The sequence below is a fragment of the Oncorhynchus kisutch genome, linkage group LG17 (assembly GCF_002021735.2).
Source record: "Oncorhynchus kisutch isolate 150728-3 linkage group LG17, Okis_V2, whole genome shotgun sequence".
NCBI classification, from domain to species: Eukaryota; Metazoa; Chordata; class Actinopteri; order Salmoniformes; family Salmonidae; genus Oncorhynchus; species Oncorhynchus kisutch.
The window spans coordinates 8,847,621-8,857,620 of record NC_034190.2 but is presented as its reverse complement, the minus strand read 5'-3'; the positions used below and the strand labels follow the sequence as shown (position 1 = coordinate 8,857,620).

At 44.8% G+C, this 10,000-nt stretch overlaps 1 pseudogene; it reads right to left on the bottom strand.

Annotated features, from left to right (window-relative positions):
- LOC109908418 (unconventional myosin-Ig-like) overlaps positions 1-10,000 on the bottom strand; it is a 79,668-nt pseudogene that overhangs the window by 49,008 nt on the left and 20,660 nt on the right.

Sequence of the window (10,000 nt, the reverse complement as noted above, 5' to 3'; positions counted from 1 at the left end):
GAGAGAGATGTAAGAGTGAGAGAAATAGAGCGAGAGAGAGAGCGTGAGCCAGAGAGATAGAGCCAGAGAGATAGAACCAGAGAGATAGAGATAGAGCCAAAGAGAGCGCGAGCCAGAGAGATAGAGCCAGAGAGAGCGTGAGCCGCGAGCCAGAGAGATAGAGCCAGAGAGAGCGTGAGCCAGAGAGATAGAACCAGAGAGAGCGCGAGCCAGAGAGATAGAGCCAGAGAGATAGAGCCAGGAGAGTGCGAGCCAGAGAGAGCGCGAGCCAGAGAGAGCGCGAGCCAGAGAGAGCGCGAGCCAGAGAGAGCGTGAGCCAGAGAGATAGAGCCAGAGAAATAGAGCCAGAGAGATCGAGCCAGAGAGATAGCGAGCCAGAGAGAGCGCGAGCCAGAGAGATAGAGCCAGAGAGATAGAGCCAGAGAGATAGAGCCAGAGAGATAGAGCCAGAGAGATAGAGCCAGAGAGATAGCGAGCCAGAGAGATAGCGAGCCAGAGAGATAGAGCCAGAGAGATAGAGCCAGAGAGATAGAGCCAGAGAGATAGAGCCAGAGAAATAGAGCCAGAGAGAGCGCAAGCCAGAGAGAGCGCGAGCCAGAGAGAGCGTGAGCCAGAGAGAGCGCGAGCCAGAGAGATAGAGCCAGAGAGATAGAGCCAGAGAGATAGAGCCAGAGAGATAGAGCCAGAGAGATAGAGCCAGAGAGATAGAGCCAGGAGAGTGCGAGCCAGAGAGATAGAGCCAGAGAGATAGAGCCAGAGAGATAGAGCCAGAGAGATAGAGCCAGGAGAGTGCGAGCCAGAGAGATAGAGCCAGAGAGACAAAGGGAGGTAATAAAAACGGAAACAGGCTCAAATGTACTCGAGGCCCCTACAACAGAACTTACTGAAGTGGCGAGTTAAAAACACTACAGTACATGAGTCATGACACAACCATAAGTAACACAGAAACAGTACATAAGAGTGGCTATTGAAGAGGTCCTCATTAGTTCCTCATTAGTTCTCATGTCCCCTCACCTAACGGTAGACTATAGGGCTCTGGTCAAAAGTAGTGCACTAACACTGCCCCATAGGGATCTGGTCAAAAGTAGTGCACTAACACTGCCCCATAGGGCTCTGGTCAAAAGTAGTGCACTAACACTGCCCCATAGGGCTGTGGTCAAAAGTAGTGCACTAACACTGCCCCATAGGGCTCTGGTCAAAAGTAGTGCACTAACACTGCCCCATAGGGTTCTGGGCAAATGTAGTGCACTAACACTGCCCCATAGGGCTCTGGGCAAAAGTAGTGCACTATGTAGGGGAAAGGGTGTAATTTGGGACACTACATTGCCAGCACCATCCCTTCTACACAGATGTAACACTTCTCTCTCAAATGAGTGCGGGAGATTTCAGGCACAAGCTTAGAATGATAGTCCCAGCACATAGTAGGATTGTAAACTTGGCAAACTGACACATTTCAAGGGCTTACATTTGAGAAACAGGAGAACATTGTGTTTTGACAGAGTGAGTTGAACCACGCACCACGATTTTTGACACAACTGTGTGGGGACTAGTTAGGAATAAACTAACTTAAAATATGGATGCATGGCGCAACCTGATTACATAAAATGACATGCTGTTTCACTGGATTAGTGCCCCAGATGTGACAGGCTTAACCCTCAAACACACACACACACACGGCTCCGACATGGTACTGTGCTTGTCTGTCTCTCCCTGTCTGTCACATCTGGACAGAGAGGCAGATGAAGTGTTAGTACGACAGATGTATTCCTGAGGCTGATGGAGGCTGATTTGTGTGTGTGTGTGTGTGTGTGTGTGTCTCTCAAAACCACCTAACCAGATTCCAGGAACCTCTCTAGAGAGAGCACAGTGCTGGCGGCATGGCGTCACACAGTTGCTGCGGATTGGACGGTTCTACATTCATTCATGCGAACAGCTCGTTCCATCTCATCCCAAAGATGCCTCCTGCCTGTTAGCTTGCACCATTCTTGCCATTCTCCTTTGACCTCTCTCATCAACTGACTGGGTGTTTTCTTGTTTGTCGCACCATTCTCGGTAAACCCTAGACATTGTCGTGGGAGGGACAAAGTAGGTCAGACCTGGAGGAGGGCACGGGATTGGGCGGGGGGGGGACATGGCAGGGTATATTTAGCACGAGTAGGAGGTGGGATGGGGAGGGGAGTGGGATGACGGATGGACGAACGTAAACTAAACATGACCTAATTGATGACTGTCACGAGAATTATGTTCTTGATGTTCATAACCCAATTCAATTAAACTACTCGGTCTGCAACCTAGAATATGTAAGATACTGGTTGAATAAAACAGACAGAGGCCAAGCTAAAATAGTCAAAATGTTTATTCACGAGAGCGCTGGTTCGTTGTACAGAACCATTCATTTTATACTAGCTCCTTATGCACATACTCACGCACAAACAGACTCCTTACGCACATACTTTCACACACAGACAGTAGGTATCCTACGCACATACTGTCTCACTACCCAGCCGACAGAGATTAGGGAGACCTTGGGACCTTGAGACGTACTCCCTGTCCTCTCCCAAATCTCTAGTCAGGTCGACACCTAATTTTGCTCAGACAGTCTGTGTTTAAGATACTATAAATATATAGCCTAATTCTGACTAAAACTACACTCACAGATATATCATTTCACTGACTACTCCATTTCATACAATTATATGGTTTCAGGGTGGAATATTAGAATCATTCATTTAAACATATGATGGATGGATGAACGTAAACTAAGCATGACCTAAGTGATGACTGATGGACGAACGTAAACTAAGCAGGACCTAATTGATGACGGATGGATGAACGTAAACTAAGCAGGACCTAATTGATGACGGATGGACGAACGTAAACTAAGCAGGACCTAATTGATGACGGATGGATGAACGTAAACTAAGCATGACCTAATTGATGACGGATGGACGAACGTAAACTAAGCAGGACCTAATTGATGATGGATGGATGAACGTAAACTAAGCAGGACCTAATTGATGACGGATGGACGAACGTAAACTAAGCAGGACCTAATTGATGATGGATGGATGAACGTAAACTAAGCATGACCTAATTGATGACGGATGGACGAACGTAAACTAAGCATGACCTAATTGATGACGGATGGATGAACGTAAACTAAGCACAACCTAATTGATGACGGATGGACGAACGTAAACTAAGCAGGACCTAATTGATGATGGATGGATGAACGTAAACTAAGCATGACCTAAGTGATGACTGATGGACGAACGTAAACTAAGCATGACCTAATTGATGATGGATGAACGTAAACTAAGCATGACCTAATTGATGACGGAAGGATGAACGTAAACTAAGCACGACCTAAGTGATGACTGATGGACGAACGTAAACTAAGCATGACCTAATTGATGATGGATGGATGAACGTAAACTAAGCATGACCTAATTGATGATGGATGGATGAACGTAAACTAAGCATGACCTAATTGATGACGGATGGATGAAAGTAAACTAAGCATGACCTAATTGATGATGGATGGATGAACGTAAACTAAGCATGACCTAAGTGATGACGGATGGACGAACGTAAACTAAGCAGGACCTGATTCATGACGGATGTGTTGGACATTATGTCAACCTGGATTCCCTGACTCATTACTACTGGACTCGTTCATGATTACCACTGGTCGAGGCTTAGCTACATGACTCTTTCTGAGGGGAAATAGTCTTCTCTCTCCCTCCCTCTCTCCCTAAACTTGACGGCAAAATAGATCCTGCAAAACCACAGTGTTAGCCCATGGAAGACCCTGGTACTGGATAAACACACATTGTCAGCCAATGGAAGACCCTGGTACTGGATAAACACACATTGTCAGCCAATGGAAGACCCTGGTACTGGATAACAGTCTGGTCTACTCCCTCGTCTCTCCCTCCCTCCCTTCCCCTCTGTCTTCCTCAGAAAGACTATGTCCTGCTATTTCTAAAATTGAGGTCAGCACACTTTTTAAATTTAGGTCCTGAAATACTTATGCCAACAGTGGTAGCCAAGGCGCTAGGAACTGGCACTGGGTTGGCTACTTTTACTTATACTTACTCCCCTTGACTTTTCATCCACTCAACATTGATCTTGACCTTTGACATGTGACCTTTCCTGTGTTTCCTGTGTCATCATAACCTTTCACCTGTTGAACCACCATGGCAGCCTTAAATCCTCTGGGATGAAGGAGATTAGCAGTAAATGAGATTAAAGTAGATGAGATTAAAGTAAATGAGATTATAGTAAATGAGATTATGGTAAATGAGATTATAGTAAATGAGATTATAGTAAATGAGATTATAGTAAATGAGATTATGGTAAATTAGATTATGGTAAATTAGATTATAGTAAATGAGATTATAGTAAATGAGATTATGGTAAATGAGATTATGGTAAATGAGATTATAGTAAATGAGATTATAGTAAATGAGATGATAGTATTTGAGATTAAAGTAAATGAGATTATAGTAAATAAGATTATGGTAAATGAGATTATAGTAAATGAGATTATAGTAAATGAGATTATGGTAAATGAGATTATAGTAAATGAATGAGGTAAAAGCATAGGTAAGAAAGCATGTGACTCACGTGACGTCTCCAGCGTAGTGGCGGATACGGAAATCTCTGTGGAACTCCATGGTCTTGTCTGAGGGCAGGAGCTAAAATGTAGATGACATCATCATAATTATCAGCGCCATCAACATCAATATTGTCATCATTATCATCGTCATTATCTTCGTCGCGATCATTATCGTCATAATTATCTTTGGGATTAGCATCATTATCGTTATCAGTATGATCATTATCAACCTCATTATCTTCATCGTCATCATCAACGTCATTCCCATCATCACAGTTACTCTGTAATATAGGCTGGCAGAGGGAGATCCAATCATATCTTAAAGCCCTCATGCAGTCTTTATATTTTGACTTTTAAATCATCAGTGTACGTCTAATGAATAACTGTTATTTAATCAACTCCAAAATATATTTTTATAATTTATTTCCCTGAGCCTCCTTTGGCCCTGGGAATGATCAGTCCGAACGTGTGGGTGTTAGGAAACAAATATGAAGACATTTATAAACACAGCCTTGATTGGTTGATAGGATGATCTAGAGCACACCCTGTTGCCAAGATGAACAGTCATTGGTCTATTATAATCAGATCACATTGTGACGTCATGAACTAGGCTCAAAGTTCCAACCCATCTGAACAGGCTGAAATTCCATTATGTTTTTTCAAACAGCTTTTATACAAAAATAGCATTATCATAATTTTCACCGTTTCAGAGTGTAGAAATACAATTAAAAAACGAATAGAAAATCTTGTTTTTCTCTGCACCAGCCCTTTAAATGACACCTCTCTCATACTGTATCTCTCACACAGATCTCTTCAACGAACACAGAAGGAAGAATTTTATAGTACAGTTGGCAGTATGTCGAGCATTTAGACCCACTACCATTGGATGTTACGGTGTGTCTCAGTGCTTTCAATAAACTCTCGCTGTCTGATGAAGGATAATGAAACTATAAGAGTACAAACAACAGGAAACCCCTGCTCTCTACTGAACATCCAGTGTAACTGCACTAACATCACTAATATCACACCAGTGGGGGTTAAAACCATTCTCTAACCAGCCATTAAGTCCTGATGGGAGAGTTGCAGTATAATGACAGTAAACCAGCCATTAAGTCCTGATGGGAGAGTTGCAGTATAATGACAATAAACCAGCCATTGATCCTGATGGGAGAGTTGCAGTATAATGACAGTAAACCAGCCATTGATCCTGATGGGAGAGTTGCAGTATAATGACAGTAAACCAGCCATTGATCCTGATGGGAAAGTTGCAGTATAATGTCAGTAAACCAGCCATTGATCCTGATGGGAGAGTTGCAGTATAATGACAGTAAACCAGCCATTAAGTCCTGATGGGAGAGTTGCAGTATAATGACAGTAAACCAGCCATTGATCCTGATGGGAGAGTTGCAGTATAATGACAGTAAAACCAGCCATTAAGTCCTGATGGGAGAGTTGCAGTATAATGACAGTAAACCAGCCATTGATCCTGATGGGAGAGTTGCAGTATAATGACAGTAAACCAGCCATTGATCCTGATGGGAGAGTTGCAGTATAATGACAGTAAACCAGCCATTGATCTTGATGGGAGAGTTGCAGTATAATGATAGTAAACCAGCTATTGATCCTGATGGGAGAGTTGCAGAATAATGACAGTTAAAACAACCATTAAGTCCTGATGGGAGAGTTGCAGTATAATGATGACAGTAAACCAGCCATTGATCCTGATGGGAGAGTTGCAGTATAATGATGACAGTACACCAGCTATTGATCCTGATGGGAGAGTTGCAGTATAATGATGACAGTAAACCAGCCATTGATCCTGGTTGACACGGTAGTTATATAGGGAGGGACACGGTGGTTATATAGGGAGGGACACAGTGGTTATATAGGGACACAGTGGTTATATAGGGACACAGTGGTTATATAGGGAGGGTCACGGTGGTTATATAGGGACACAGTGGTTATATAGGGAGGGACACGGTGGTTATATAGGGAGGGACACAGTGATTATATAGGGACGGACACGGTGGTTATATAGGGACACAGTGGTTATATAGGGAGGGTCACGGTGGTTATATAGGGACACAGTGGTTAAATAGGGAGGGACACAGTGGTTATATAGGGAGGGACACAGTGGTTATATAGGGAGGGACACGGTGGTTATATAGGGAGGGACACGGTGGTTATATAGGGACACAGTGGTTATATAGGGACACTGTGGTTATATAGGGACACAGCGGTTATATAGGGAGGGTCATGGTGGTTATATAGGGAGGGACACGGTGGTTGTATAGGGAGGGACACGGTGGTTATATAGGGACACAGTGGTTATATAGGGACACAGTGGTTATATAGGGACACAGTGGTTATATAGGGACACAGTGGTTATATAGGGACACAGTGGTTATATAGGGACACGGTGGTTATATAGGGACACGGTGGTTATATAGGGACACAGTGGTTATATAGGGACACAGTGGTTATATAGGGAGGGACACAGTGGTTATATAGGGAGGGACACAGTGGTTATATAGGGAGGGACACAGTGGTTATATAGGGAGGGACACGGTGGTTATATAGGGAGGGACACGGTGGTTATATAGAGAGGGACACGGTGGTTATATAGGGAGGGACACGGTGGTTATATCGGGAGGGACAGGTGGTTATATAGGGACACAGTGGTTATATAGTGACACAGTGGTTATATAGGGACACAGTGGTTATATAGGGACACAGTGGTTATATAGGGACACAGTGGTTATATAGGGATACAGTGGTAATATAGGGAGGGACACGGTGGTTATATAGGGAGGGACACGGTGGTTATATAGGGAGGGACACGGTGGTTATATAGGGAGGGACACTGTGGTTAAATAGGGACACAGTGGTTATATAGGAGGGACACAGTGGTTATATAGGGAGGGACACGGTGGTTATATAGGGAGGGACACGGTGGTTATATAGGGAGGGACACTGTGGTTAAAATAGGGACACAGTGGTTATATAGGGACACAGTGGTTATATAGGGAGGGACACAGTGGTTATGTAGGGAGGGACACTGTGGTTAAATAGGGACACAGTGGTTATATAGGGAGGGACACGGTGGTTATATAGGGAGGGACACGGTGGTTATATAGGGAGGGACACGGTGGTTATATAGGGAGGGACACGGTGGTTATATAGGGAGGGACACAGTGTTTATATAGGGAGGGACACAGTGTTTATATAGGGACACAGTGGTTATATAGGGACACAGTGGTTATATAGGGACACATTGGTTATAGAGGGACACGGTGGTTATAGAGGGACACAGTGGTTATATAGGGAGGGACACAGTGGTTATATAGGGACACAGTGCTTATATAGGGACACAGTGGTTATATAGGGACACAGTGGTTATATAGGGACACAGTGGTTATATAGGGACACAATTGGTTGATAGAGGGACACGGTGGTTATAGAGGGACACAGTGGTTATAATAGGGAGGGACACAGTGGTTATATAGGGACACAGTGCTTATATAGGGACACAGTGGTTATATAGGGACACAGTGGTTATATAGGACACAGTGGTTATATTAGGGGGGACACGTTGGTTATATAGGGACACAGTGGTTATATAGGGACACGTTGGTTATATAGGGACACGGTGGTTATATAGGGACACGGTGGTTATATAGGGACACGTGGTTATATAGGGACACGGTGGTTATATAGGGGACACGGTGGTTATATAGGGACACAGTGTTATATAGGGACACAGTGGTTATATAGGGAGGGACACAGTGGTTATATAGGGAGGGGAACCAGTGGTTATATAGGGACACAGTGGTTATATAGGGACACAGTGGTTATATAGGGACACAGTGGTTATATAGGGAGGGACACAGTGGTTATATAGGGAGGGACACAGTGGTTATATAGGGAGGAACCAGTGGTTATTAAGGGACCGTTACCGGCTATCGGAAAGTAAAGGAAAGATGGAGGTATTGTGTTAATTGTATGTCAAGGGAGAATATAATGTCGTTTATTCTGTTTGAGGCAGTGCTGTTCTGACCCACCTTGCGAGAGGTGTAGTGGGGTGTTGGCCCAGTTTAGCATCCATACTCTCCAGGCAGACGGTGTCTGTCACCTTCCCCACAGAGAGACAGGCCTCGTCCAGCACAGAGATGATGCCTTTATGGGGCTGTTCCACCAGGTCCACGATGATCTGGTTGTTAAAGTAGTCCATCTGGGAACACATGGGGGGAGAGTTTGTTTATGAATATTGCATGTGCTGGGTGGTGTGTTTGTGGAGTGTGTATGTTTGGAGAGAGGGGGGGGGGTGGGGGAGAGAGAGAACAGGGAGAGAAAGTGTGTGTGTGTGTCCAGTCCGTCTGTGTGTGTCAGGGCCCATGCGTTTGCTTGCTTGTGCGTGTACGCCACTCAATAGCTGCCCAGATACCCTCTTCCGGTCCTCACATGCTGCCAGATGATACCCTCACTCCGGTACTCACATGCTGCCAGATTATACCCTCTCTCTGATACTCACATGCTGCCAGATGATACCCTCTCTCTGATACTCACATGCTGCCAGATGATACTATCTCTCCAGTACTCACATGCTGCCAGATGATACCCTCTCTCCGGTACTCACATGCTGCCAGATTATACCCTATCTCCGGTACTCACATGCTGCCAGTTGATATCCTCTCTCCAGGACTCACATGCTGCCAGATGATACTATCTCTCCGGTACTCACATGCTGCCAGATTATACTATCTCTCCGGTACTCACATGCTGCCAGATGATACCATCTCTCTGGTACTCACATGCTGCCAGATGATACCCTCTCTCTGGTACTCACATGCTGCCAGATGATACCCTCTCTGCGGTACTCACATGCTGCCAGATTATACCCTCTCTCCGGTACTCACATGCTGCCAGATGATACCCTCTCTCCGGTACTCACATGCTGCCAGATGATACTATCTCTCTGGTACTCACATGCTGCCAGATGATACCCTCTCTCCGGTACTCACATGCTGCCAGATGATACCCTCTCTCCGGTACTCACATGCTGCCAGATGATACTATCTCTCCGGTACTCACATGCTGCCAGATGATACCCTCTCTCCGGTACTCACATGCTGCCAGATTATACCCTCTCTCCGGTACTCACATGCTGCCAGATGATACCCTCTCTCTTGTACTCGTCTTGTTCCTGGCAAAGGATCAGCTGGATGAAGAGCTGCTGCAGCTTCTCATTACAGTAGTTGATGCAGAACTGCTCAAAGCTGAACAACAACGACACACAAACACAGGTGTTAATATGACACAACCGATCATGTAGTCCCAGCGTGGCTATGTTACATTTTGATGATATAATACATATCATAC